Genomic DNA, 13,348 nt, shown 5'->3' on the forward strand with positions numbered 1-13,348 from the left:
AAGTTCCAGGGCCAGGGATCAAATCTGAGTTGAAGCTGCAACCTACACTGCCGGTGGCAATGCTGGATCCTTTAACCCAGTGCACTAGGCAGGGGATGGTACCTGAGCTCCCCAGTGACCTGAGCAGCTGCTGTCAGATCTTTAACCCACTGCACCACAGTAGGAACTCCAATGTATGACTTTTATTTTATTTTATTTATTGTTGTATTAGGGCTGCACCTGCGGCATTATAGAAGTTCCCAGGCTAGTGGTCAAATCAGAGCTGTAGCTGCTGGCCTATACCACAGCCACAGCAACGCCAGATCCAAGCCACATTTGTGACCTACACCACAGCTCATGGCAACACCAGATGCTTAACCCGCTGAGCAAGGCCAGGGGTTGAACCCACGTCCTCATGGATACTATTCAGGTTTGTTACCACTGAGCCATGATGGGAATTCCCTGACTTTTAATGTCTGTTTTTCAGTCTGTCGTTTGGAGAGGGGTCACTCATGTTGTAGCACGTGTCTGTTATTCGTTTTTATGTATTTGTTTGTTTATTGTCTGCACTCCCAGCATGCAGAAGTTCCCATGCCAGAGATCAAACCCACCCCATAGCAGTGACCCAAGCCACATCGGTGACAACACTGGATCTTTAACCTCCTGATTCACCATGGAGTTCTAATTTTGATCGCTGAATAATATCCACGGTATGTGTATACCATACTTTGTTTATGCGTTCATCAGCTGATGGATATTTGGATTCCTTCCACCTTTGACTATTTCGAATAGAGCTGCTATGAAAGTTCACATCCATGACTTATTTTTACTTCTTTTGGATGCATACTTAGAAGTGGAACTGCTCTAAGTAATAGTCCTATACTATGATTTCTTGATTTTTAGTTTATACCTCTTCATCTAGAATTCTCATATAATGTTTATATACAATAGGTATGATTCTACACTTAATGTTTCTATAAATACATATATTTACAGAAAATGTAATTATCTTGTTCCTCCATCTGCTTTAGTTTTCTATGTCCCTGTCTCCAATTCATTCCCAAATGTTGAGCCATAGTTTAAATCTCAATATATTCAGTTAAGTTTACTTTTTTGGTGTGATATCTTTCCCAGAACCCTCATCCTCTGCCTCAACTCAGATTACTCTTGAGACCTATAGTTGTGGGGTCTCCTTTTCCCACCAATATGCAATTCTTTGCCTCCAGTATCAGAGTCCCTCTTTCTTTGGCTGTATCTGTGTGCAGTCTCTGGAAGTTCCACAGGTGCAGCAACACCTGATCCTCAACCCATGGTTCCAAGCCAGGAATCGAACCTGCGCCTCAGCAATGACCTGAGCCACGACAGAGACAACAGTGGCTCCTTTAAAAAAAAAAAAAAAAACTCAGTGAATTTTATTATATTTATAGTTGTACAATAATCATCACAACCCAATTTTATAGCATTTCCATTCCAAACCCCTAGTGCATCCCCCAAACGGCCTCCTTTGGAAACCATAAGTTTTTCAAAGTCTGTGGGTCAGTATCTATTCTACAAAGAAGTTTATTGTATCCTTTTAGATTCCACATATAAGTGATAGCATATAACGTTGGTATCTCACTAACTTCATTTAGCATGGTAATTTCTAGGTTCATCCATGTTACGGCAAATGCCGTTATTTCATTTCTTTTTATGGCTGAGTAATATTCCATGTGTATATGTACCATATCTTCTTTATCCAATTCTCTGTTGATGTACATTTAGGTTGCTTCCATGTCTTGGCTATTATATATAGTGCTGTGATGAACATTGGAGTACACGTGTCTTTTTGAGTCATGGTTTTCTCTGGATAGATGCCAGGAGTGGGATTGCTGGATCAAATGGTAATTCTATTTTTAGTTTTTTGAGGAATCTCCATACTGTTTTCCATAGTGGTTGCACCAATGTATATTCCCACCAACAGTGTAAAGGGGTTCCCTTTTCTCCACACCCTTCCAGCATTTATTGTTTGGAGTCTTTTTGATGATGGCCATTCTGGATGGTGTAAGGTGGTACCTCATAGTAGTTTTGATTTTTAGTGATGTTGAACATCTTTTCATGTGCTTTGGCCATCTGTATGTCTTCTTTGGAGAATTGTCTGTTTAGATCTTCTGCCCATTTTTGGATGGGGTTGTTTGGTTTTTTTGGGTATTGAGCTGCAGGAGGTGTTTATAAATTTTGGAGATTAATACTATGTCAGTTGCTTCATTTGCAAATATTTTCTACCATTCTGTGTGTTGTCTTTTTGTTTTGTTTAGGGTTTTCTTTGCTTTGCAAAAACTTTTAAGTTTAATTAGGTCCCATTTGTTTATGTTTGTTTTTATTGTCATTACTCTAGGAGGTGGATCTGAGAAGATATTGCTGTGGTTTATGTTGGAGAGTGTTTGGCCTACATTTTCCTCTAAGAGTTTTATAGTATCTAGTCTTATATTTAGGTCTTTAATTCATTTTGAGTTTATTTTCATGTATGGTGTTAGGAAGTGTTCTAATTTCATTCTTTTACATGTAGCTGTCCAGTTGTCCCAGCACCACTTATTGAATAAGCTGTCTTTTCTCCATTGTATATTCTTGCCTCCTTTGTCATAGATTAGTCGACTGTAGGTGCATGGGCTTAATTCTGGGCTTCTATCCTGTTCCACTGATCTGTATTTCTGTTTTTGTGCCAGTACCACATGGTTTTGATGAATGTAGCTTTATAGTATAGTCTGAAGTCAGGGAGCCTGATTCCTCCAGCTCTATTTTTCTTTCTCAGGATGGCTTTGGCTATTATGGGTCTTTTGTGCTTCCAAACAAACAACACTGGGTCCTTAACCTGCTGTACCACAGCAGGAACTTCCATCCCTATATCTGCACCATACATCTTCTTCATTCTTGGTTTGCTCCTTCCTTTTGGAGAAACATCACCTAGTAGCTCTCAAAGAAGGGGCTTAATCCCTGTACCACATTTCTTCCCTATTTATACTAACTCTGAGGTAATTTCACCTAATCTGTGGCTTTAAATGCTTTATTAGAGGTTACAACATTAAAATTTCTAAGTTCAGTGCAGACCTCTGAACTCTAGTCTTAGATATGCACCTGCCTCTTCAGTATCCCTACCTGGATCTCTAACACACACATAGACTTCATTTATCCCAAAATGAACTCTTGATTTTTCCAGCACAAACCTGTTCTCTCCTAAGACATTTCCATCTTAGTAAATGACAACTTGATTTATCCTCAGACCAAAAACCTTGAGTTATCCTTGCCTTTTTTCTCTTATACCACATATCCACTTGGTCAGCAAATCCTCTTGGTTCAATCTTTACAATATATCCCCCAATTTAACCCCTCATCACCTCTACTATAAACACCCTAGTCCAAGTCACTTTCTCTGACCCTTACTGTTGTAAAAGCCTCCTCCTAACTCTTCTCTCTTTTACCACCTGTGAGCCCCACCTAGGTCTTTTCTACATCCAGTCTCTAGAGTGGTCTTTTAAAATCTGGAGTTCCCGTCGTGGCGCAGTGGTTAACGAATCCGACTAGGAACTATGAGGTTGCGGGTTCGGTCCCTGCCCTTGCTCAGTGGGTTAACGATCCGGCGTTGCCGTGAGCTGTGGTGTAGGTTGCAGACGCGGCTCGGATCCTGCGTTGCTGTGGCTCTGGCGTAGGCCGGCAGCTACAGCTCCGATTCCACCCCTAGCCTGGGAACCTCCATATGCCGCGGGAGCGGCCCAAGAAATAGCAAAAAAACAAAAAAAAAATAAAATAAAATCTAAGTCACATGGGAGTTCCCATTGTGGCTCAGCACCTTAAGAACCTGGCTAGTATCCATGAGGATGGATTCAATCCTTAGCCTCACTTAGTGGGTTAAGGATCTCATGTTGCCACCAGCTGCAGTGTAGGTCGCAGATGCAGCTCAGATCTGGCACCTCTGTGGGCGTGGCTTAGGCTGGCAGCTGCAGCTCCGATTCCTCCTAGCCCAGGAAACTTTCATATGCGGCAGGTGCGGCCCTAAAAAACAAACAAACAGAATCTAAGTCACAGGGTATTCCACATGTTCAAAAACCTCCAGTGGTTTCCCATTTCCTTCAGAATCAAATTTAAAGCCCTTACCTTGCCCTACGAGGGTGTGTTAGGCAGGATCCTGGCAGGAAAACACGTGGCTGTCATACTCACATTGAGGAATTTGGAGAGTGTGTACCAAAGGACATCTGGACAAAGGTGTAAGTGGGGTTTAGGAAGCCACAAGGCACACTGTGTGGTTCCCTGGAGCTGGCAACCATGGGGAGGCATTAGGCACTCACACTCCCAGCCTGAGCAGGTCCCCTGGCAGAAGATGGATGAGGCCCTCAGTAAAAATGCCTCCTGCCCTCAGCTTTGTTGCACGTACCTCCCATTGGCCAAACCTTAGGAAGTCAGAGGTCAAGGGAGCCTGTTGACAGGGTCCATGAACATCAGCTTCCCAGGCAGCTGAGCAGGGTGGAGAGTGGCTCAGTGTAGGACAAAGGCAAAGGTATATGTATATCCAATACAAAGGGCCCCTGGATCCAGCCTCGCATCTCCCACCACTCTTCCCCGTCACGCTGGCCTGGTTTCACCCTCTTCCCTTGTCCATTCCTCTTCCTGGAAGGCTTTTCCCATGGACATCTTCACGGTTTGCTCCCTCACTGAAGTCTCTGTTCAACTGTAGCCTTGACCAGAGAGGTCCTATCTAAAAGAGCTCTCTTCCACCCAGCGCTCCATCCCTCAGTCCTGCCGCTCTTCTGAGTGCTGGTTACTACCTGGCATATTGTGTTGATATTTTCAGATGATAAGAAAGCTCCACTAGGAGTTCCCTGGTGGCCTCGTAGGTTAAGGATCTGGCATTGTCACTGCTGTGGCATGAGTTTGACCCTTGACTGGGAACTTCTGCATGCCACAGATAAGGCCCCCCCCCAAAAAAAGCCCCATTAGGCCTTATTTGTTCACTGCTATAACTATAGTATTTAGAATAATGTCTGGCACATAGTAGGTTCACAGTAAATATTAGTTAAATGAATGCACACAAATAATGAGTAAAAACGTGAGAACTTGGAAAAAGTCTTTTTTCAATTCATTGTTGACTGATAGAATTTGGGAATAGACTCTAGGTTAGAAATGATTTTTCCCAAAAAGTTTTAGCTTTGCTTATTGTTTCTAACTAAAAACAACCAAAAGCTTCTCTTCAGAAGTCAGATGCTTTATGATTCCCACGCTGTTTGTAACCTGGTTTATTTTTTATTTTTCCCCTTCTTTTCTTGACCTGATGCTTTTAGGATCATCTCTTTATTGCTTAGTGTTTTGAGATTTGCAATAATACCTTGGTTTTATCTTTTTTCATTTGTTCTTCAAGGTATCCAGTGAGCTATTTTAGTTTCAAAATTGGCTTGCTGTTCTGGGAAATTTTCTTGAATTATTCCTTTAATATTTCTTCCACACTGTTTTCTATATTCTTTTTTTGTTTGTTTGCTTGTTTTTGGTTTTTTTGTTTGCTTGTTTTGGTCCTTTTAGGCCATGCCCTTGGCATATAGAGGTTCCCAGGCTAGGGTCCAATCAGAGCTGCAGCTGCCAGCCTATACCACAGCCAAAACAATGTCAGATCTGAGTCGTGTCTGCAACCTACACCACAGCTCATGGCAATGCCGGATCCTTAACCCACTGAGTGAGGCCAGGGATCAAACTTGAGTCCTCATGGATCCTAGTCAGATTTGTTTCTGCTGAGCCACAATGGGAACGCCTCCATTCTTTGTAATTAATTATTTGTATATTAGATTTCTAGAGTGACCTCTAATTTTTAAAATCTTTACCAACTATCATCCATCACTTTTCCTACTTTCTGAGAGGTTTCAACTTCCAATCCTCCTGTTTTCCCCATTTATACCTTTATATTTTTAAAAATTTAGTTATTTTTTCTTTTTATGGCCACACCACACCTTGGACATAGTAAGTTTCTGGGCTATGGGTTGAATCAGAGCTGCAGCTACAGCCTACGCCATAGCCACGGCAACACCAGATCTGAGCTGCATCTGTGACCTACCCCATAGCTTGCAGCAATGAGGGATCCTTAACCCACTGAGGCCAGGGATCAAACCTGCATCCTCGGAGTTCCCGTCGTGGCGCAGTGGTTAACGAATCCAACTAGGAACCATGAGGTTGCAGGTTCGGTCCCTGCCCTTGTTCAGTGGGTTAAGGATCTGGCGTTGCCGTGAGCTGTGGTGTAGGTTGCAGATCGGCTCGGATCCTGCGTTGCTGTGGCTCTGGCGTAGGCTGGGCTCCAGCTCCGATTCAACCCCTAGCCTGGGAACCTCCATGTGCCGCGGGAGCAGCCCAAGAAATAACTAAAAAGACAAAAAATAAAAAATTAAAAATAAATAAATAAATAAAAAGGGATTAAAAAAAAAAAAAAAAAACCTGCATCCTCACAGACACAATGTTGGGTCGGTCCTTAAACCACTGAGCCACAATGGAACTTCTATATTTTTAATTTCCAAAAACCAGTGGTATGTTGGTAAATATTATATGTATACTGGTGAATGTGTGTATATGTATATGTGTGTATATATATAATATTTACATATATGTATGTTATTATGCTGACAAATGTTCAAGTCTCTAGGAGAGGTGGGGAAAACTGGTTTGTAGTGTTTACCTATTTCTTGGGTGTAAAAACTCCCACTGTGGGTGATTTCAAGCTACCAATAGGATGTCAGTTGTGGAGCTGGGAAATGGTGCTTGGTAATAGACCATTTATATAGTACAACATTTTTCCCTATATAGATGATAATGATAATAAATAAAAAATGTAAAATAAGGAAGTGGTGAACTTTGAGTATTTATAACATTTGTTTTGAATATAATTTATCTTCGATATATAATTTTTTTTTTTTTAAATAGCAGCACCTGTGGCATATGGAAGTTCTGGGGCCAGGGATTGCAGCTGCGGCAACACTGGATCCTTTAACCCACTAGGCCAGGCTGGGGATTGACTTTGTACCACTGGAGTGACCCAAGCCACTGCAGGAGGATTCTTAACTCACTGGGCCACCGAGGGAACTCCCATAATTTAATTTTTAATAATGCATCATGCTTAACTGGCTTGTAGAATACCTCAGACAGTAACAGTTGGCCCTTGTGAGCCCTTATGAGCCAGATCCAGCTCACCACTGCTCAGAACTCATCTTTGTTTTCTGAACTTTCAATTGATAGAAACCTATTGTCTCACAGATATATCTTCTCATCTCTGAATACATTAATGATAATCTTAAACTTTCTCTCCCTCTACATTGTCTGTCTTCTCTAAGCTCCTTTTTTGTTCGTCTTTTATGTTAGAGACCTTCCTCAAATGTCCAGTAATCCTTGTAAGGATCTGAATTATGATGTCCATTATTTACGGTACAGTATATAGACAGAACAGAATTGCATCCATATGAAGTTACTCGTTCTCACCACTAGGAGGCTATATTGTTGTTGCGGGTGAAGCTAACACTAAATCCTACACCTGCAGCTTCTTATAATTTAAAAGTACTCTCACATTTATTTATTTATTTATTTATTTGATTTTCACAATTTCCAAAAAAGTTGACTCCGGATTTTTTGGAAGGAGTTTTGGCATAAATTCATTTATTTAATCAAGGTACCTCCATTTTATTTTATTTTGCTTTTTAGGGCCGCACCTGCGGCATATGGAGGTTTCAAGGCTAGGGGTCAAATTGGAGCTGTAGCCTCTGGCCTACACCACAGCCATAGCAACGCAGGATCCCAGCTGCATCTGCGACCTACACCACAGCTCATGGCAACACCAGATCCTTAACCCACTGAGCAAGGCCGGGGATCAAACCTTCGTCCTAATGGATGCTAGTCAGATTTGTTAACCACTGAGCTGTGACAGGACCTCCTACCTCTATTTTCAAAGTGAGTAAATTGAAGCTCACTAAAGGTAACCTAAACTAAGGCCATTAGGATGCCTCGTGTTCCTATTGCTACACCTCCATGTCTCTTACCTATTTTCTCAGTTTTTAAAATTTTATTTATTTATTTATTTTGTCTTTGTCTTTTTAGGTCCACTCCTGTGGCATATAGAGGTTCCCAGGCTAGGGGTCTAACTGGAGCTACAGCTGCCGGCCTACACCACAGCCACAGCAACGCCAGATCCGAACCATGTCTGCAACCTACACCACAGCTCACCACAAGGCCGGGTCCTTAACCCACTGAGCGAGACCAGGGATCAAACCCATAACCTCATGGTTCCTAGTCAGATTCGTTTCTGCTGCACCATGAAGGGAACTCCAGTTTTTTTTTATTTTAAAGAGAAGTCCAAATAATAAAGACATATGTTTTTCTAGAGAAATCAATTTAAAAATTATTAACAGCAACACTTCAGTTAAATCCTAATGTATGCCAATATAGCCATTATACAAATCAAGAAATTTTTTAAATTAAATTTTTAAAAAATTTGAAGTATAGTTGATTAGACGTGTTAATTTCTGCTGTATAGCAAAGTGACTCAATATACACATATATACATTCTTTTTAATATTTTTTCCATTGGGGTTTATCCCAGGACATTGAATATAGTTCCCTGCGCTATTACTCAATAGGACCTTGTTGTTTATCCCTGCCATGTGTAATAGTCTGCATCTACTAACAGCAAACTCCCAGTCCATCCCTCCGCTACCTCTCTTCCCACTTGGGAACCACAAGTCTGTTCTCTATGTCTGTGAGTCTGTTTCAGTTTGGTAGGTAGGTTCATTTGTGCCATATTTTATTTTACTTTTGTTTTATTTAATTAATTTATTTATTTTTGTCTTTTTTTTTTTTTGCCTATTCTAGGGCCACTCCCGTGGCATATGGAGGTTCCCAGGCTAGGGGTCTAATTGGAGCTGTCGCTGCCAGCCTACACCACAGGCACAACAACGTGGGATCCGAGCCACATCGGCAACCTACACCACAGCTCACGCAACACTGATCCTTAGCTCACTAAGGAGCCAGGATCCAGCCTGCATCCTCATGGATACTAGTTGGATGTTCCACTGCACCACAACAGAGCTCCAGAAGACTTTTTTTTTTTTTTTTTAATCTTTTTTCCTTTGTAAGCCTTCCGAGCACATGGAGTTCCCATGGTCTAATCGACTGTAGCTACTGCCGCCAGAGCCACAGCACGGATCCAAGCCGTTCTACCTACACCACAGCTCACGCAACCAATCCTAACCCACTGAGCAAGGCCAGGGATCAAGCCCACAACCTCATGGTTCCTAGTCAGATTCGTTAACCACTGCGCCACAACAGGAACTCCCATAGATAGGTTCATTTGTGCCATATTTTAGATTCCACATATAAGTGATACCATATGGTATTTGTCTTTCTTTTTCTTATTTCATTTAGTATGATAATTTCTTGGTTATCCATGTTGCTGCAAAATGTATTATTTCATTCTTTTTATGGCTGAGTAATACTCCATTGTATAAATGTACCACATCTTTTTTTTTTTTTTTTTTTTTGTCTTTTGTCTTTTTTTGTTGTTGTTGTTGTTGTTGTTGCTATTTCTTGGGCCGCTCCCGCGGCATATGGAGGTTCCCAGGCTAGGGGTCGAATCGGAGCTGTAGCCACCGGCCTACGCTAGAGCCACAGCAACGCGGGATCCGAGCCGCGTCTGCAACCTACACCACAGCTCACGGCAACGCCGGATCGTTAACCCACTGAGCAAGGGCAGGGACCGAACCCGCGACCTCATGGTTCCTAGTTGGATTCGTTAACCACTGCGCCACGACGGGAACTCCTAAATGTACCACATCTTTATCCCAGCATCCCAGCCTCACCTGTGGCCACACTGCTTCATACACTATTACCTGTTGCTGTGGCTGCAAACACAGTGACACATGTACTAGCAGCTTGGGAATGATAAACACCCAAATCAAGATAGTGGTACCTCCAGGTGGAAGGAGGAGGGTAGGATTGGGCAGGGCTACACAGAGTTTCAACTGTGTCTGCCATGTTTTATTTCACAACCTAGGTGGTAGGTACAAGGGGTTTTGTTATAATCTGTCTTTTTGTATGCCCGACATAATTCATTTAAAAAGACTCTAAGAGGTCTAACGTTATAAAAGCAGTTCATTCACTCCACACATATTTTATTGAGCCCTTTTGTGACAAGCATTCTAGACAATGCTGAAGAGCAATTTAGAGTCTGGACTCATCACTAATTCATTCAAACACATACATTCACTGAGTGCCTGTGATGGGCAAGCTGGGATACCAGATGCTAATAAAATGACTCACACCTGACCCCTCACCTTAAAAGATTGTTAGACCAGTGTGAAGTAGGGCCCATTATTCATTAAGTGTACAAACCTCACAAGGTTGAAAAGGTGTAGATAAAGCGGTAAGAAAACACCACAGATGACATTGTGGCTTAGCAGAAATGAGCCCGACTAGTATCCATGAGGATTTGGGTTTGATCTCTTGCCATAGTGGGTTGAGGATCCAGCATTGCCATGAGCTTAGGTATAGGTCATAGATGCTGCTTTGATCCCCAGTTGCGTGGCTGTGGCGTAGGCTGGCAGCTGCAGCTTTTATTCACCCCCTGGTTTGGGAACTTCCATATGCTTCAGGCATGGCCCTAAAAAGCAAAAAACAAAACAAAAACAAAAACAAAAAACCAAGAAAACAAAAACAAAAAAAACCATAGAGGAGTTCCCGTCGTGGCACAGCAGAAATGAATCTGACCAGGAACCATGAGGTTGCGAGTTTGATCCCTGGTTTCACTTAGTGGGTTGGGGATCTGGCATTGCTGTGGGCTGTGGGGTAGGTCACAGACACAGCTTGGATCTCACGTTGTTGTGCCTGTGGTGTAGGCCGGCGGCTGTGGCTCCGATTCGACCTCTGGCCTGGAAACCTCCATACGCTGCAGGTTCAACCCTAAAAAGCAAAAACAAACAAAAAACCCATAGAGAATTTGGGAGAGCTTCATAGAGGAGATAGCTGGTAAGGTGGATTTTGAAGGACATGCCGGGGCGGGGGCGGGGGGTGTACTCCAGTGAAGAGCCTCCTCTGCAGAGGGACAAGCATGAGCAAAAAGTATGGAGGTGGGAGTGTGTGCAGTGCGAGGGTCCAGTGAGTATTTGAGTTTGGCTGATGAACTCAGTGGTAGGGAGAGAAAAGTCTGGGAAAGGAGTTAGGTCAACCCCTAGAGAGCTCAGGTGCAGCCCAAGCTGCTGGACTGTTCTGCAGGCGACACAGAGCCATTTGTTCTTAGTAAGGCCAGTAGGGCAGGGCAGTGGCAGGCTGCTTGTAGAGCCTGGGTGGGCACAGAGGGGACCTGGAGAGGCAGGAACAGGTGGGAGATCACAGGAGGAGAGTCCACACGACCTACCGTTGAGTTCGGAAGAGGATCATTACAGGTGGCCGTTCAGTTTCTGCTTGAACTCCTCCTCCAGGGGCGGGAAGGTCACTACTCAAAAGGGGTTTGGTTTTTCCTATTGGGTGGTGGTTCCCCATGTGTCTACGGGGTCTCACATGGACCTCTGCTTCACAGGACCCTGGCGAGGAGGAAGAACTTGGAAAAGCAGAAAGCATGCTTGTCTTTGAGGGGACTGTTCTCTCTGGTTCTGGCAGACTGTGCCTAAGGGTGAGCCGAGCTGGGGGATGTGGGGGGAGGGGCTGCTTTAGGGCTGTGCTCTTCTCCACTCAGGTACTGGGGTACCGACCAATAGGCTGGAGGCTGGAGCTTCTGGGTTGCCCTGGTGGTGCCACTATGGGAATACAGTGGTGCTGGGCCTGGAATTGAGGGGGTGGGCAGGCTTGGGACAGGGTGACCATCTAGTGCTGGAGGTATGGGACGTATGGGATGGTCCTGTGTCACCTGGGGACCTGCTCTGCCAGCCTCTACTCTTCTAGTTCAAGGAAAGGGTACTTTCTACAGATCTGGGGTCTTCTCAGCATGGGCCGTCAGTACTGGCCCTCACATCCCAAACAACCTGGCTTTTGGCTCAAAGATTGGGGCAAGATTGGTCTTCGAGGATGGCTGATTTGATTCCTACTCTCTGAGGGTCTTTAGACATACCCTCCCCTCTTGCCCTAAATCTCTCCTTCTAACTTGTGGCATCGCCCAAAATCCCATCATTGGAGAAGTACCCATTTCCCAGAAGGTCTGGCATGGTTGATCACTGGCATGAGTACAGTTATTTAACAAATCCAGGAGTTCCCGTCGTGGCGCAGTGGAAACGAATCCAACTAGGAACCGTGAGGATGCTCCATCCCCGGCCTCGCTCAGTGGGGTAAGGATCCGGCGTTGTCATGAGCTGTGGTTGTAGGTTGCAGACGCAGCTTGGATTCTGCGTTGCTGGGGCTCTGGTGTAGCCCAGCACTGTAGCTCTGATTAGACCCTCAGCCTGGGAACCTCCATATGCCACAGGTACAGCCCTAAAAAGACAAAAAGACCAACAAAACAAAACAAACAAACAAACAAAATGAATTCACAAAGATTCAAAGGGTGTGATTGCTTTTTGTAAACTGTAAAGTCCTACACTAACTAAAGTGCTATTATTTATGCAAATCACCTCGGAGCAGTAACCACCTCTGACTCAGGATCAGAGAATTATAGATCACAAGCCCCTTTTGCCTCCACAATCTCACTGGAGCCTTAGACCAACCTTGTCCTGCAGGAATTTGCCTCAGTTTCCTCTTGTAAAATGGAGACAAAGTCCCCTGCCCAAGGTCACATGGCCAATATGAGGCCACAGAGACTGAACACTAGATTTTATTTTGTTTAGTAGCTGCTATTGTGCTTTTATTTATTTTTTATTATTTTTTCAATGATTTTAATTTTTTCCACTATAGTTGGCTTACAGTGTTCTGTCAATGTCTACTGTAGAGCAAAGTGATGGACCCTCAGATTTTAGAAACAGGCTTATTTCTGTTTTTTTCAAAGCAGGCTTGGGTGTGACAGTCAGCATGCTGAAGGATTACTGTCTGACCAGGACAGTCTCTGACCTTTGAAAGCAAGATAATGAATGGGCGGGGCTGTAAGGGAAGTCCAGGTCCTTTGGGCGGGGGCAATGACCGGTGCCATGCCTGGCAGGAGGGTCACTGAGGAAGCTGAACTGGGGCTTGGGGGAGTGGTCAGTGAGCCATTCAGATGATGAGATTCAGGTCCCCCCAGTGGCAGGGGAAGAGCCTGGGCCGGGGAATCTGCAGATAGCACAGGATGGAACCCAGGCTGCCAGGGCCTGAGCCTGTTTTTTCCATCTCTGCAGTGCCCTCAGGGGTGCTGTGTGAGCTTTGACAAGTCTCACTGCCTGGCTGATCCTTACTGGAAAAGGAAGTTGGCCTAGGTAGGCTC

This window comes from Sus scrofa, chromosome 2 (assembly GCF_000003025.6).
Source record: "Sus scrofa isolate TJ Tabasco breed Duroc chromosome 2, Sscrofa11.1, whole genome shotgun sequence".
Lineage (NCBI taxonomy): Eukaryota > Metazoa > Chordata > Mammalia > Artiodactyla > Suidae > Sus > Sus scrofa.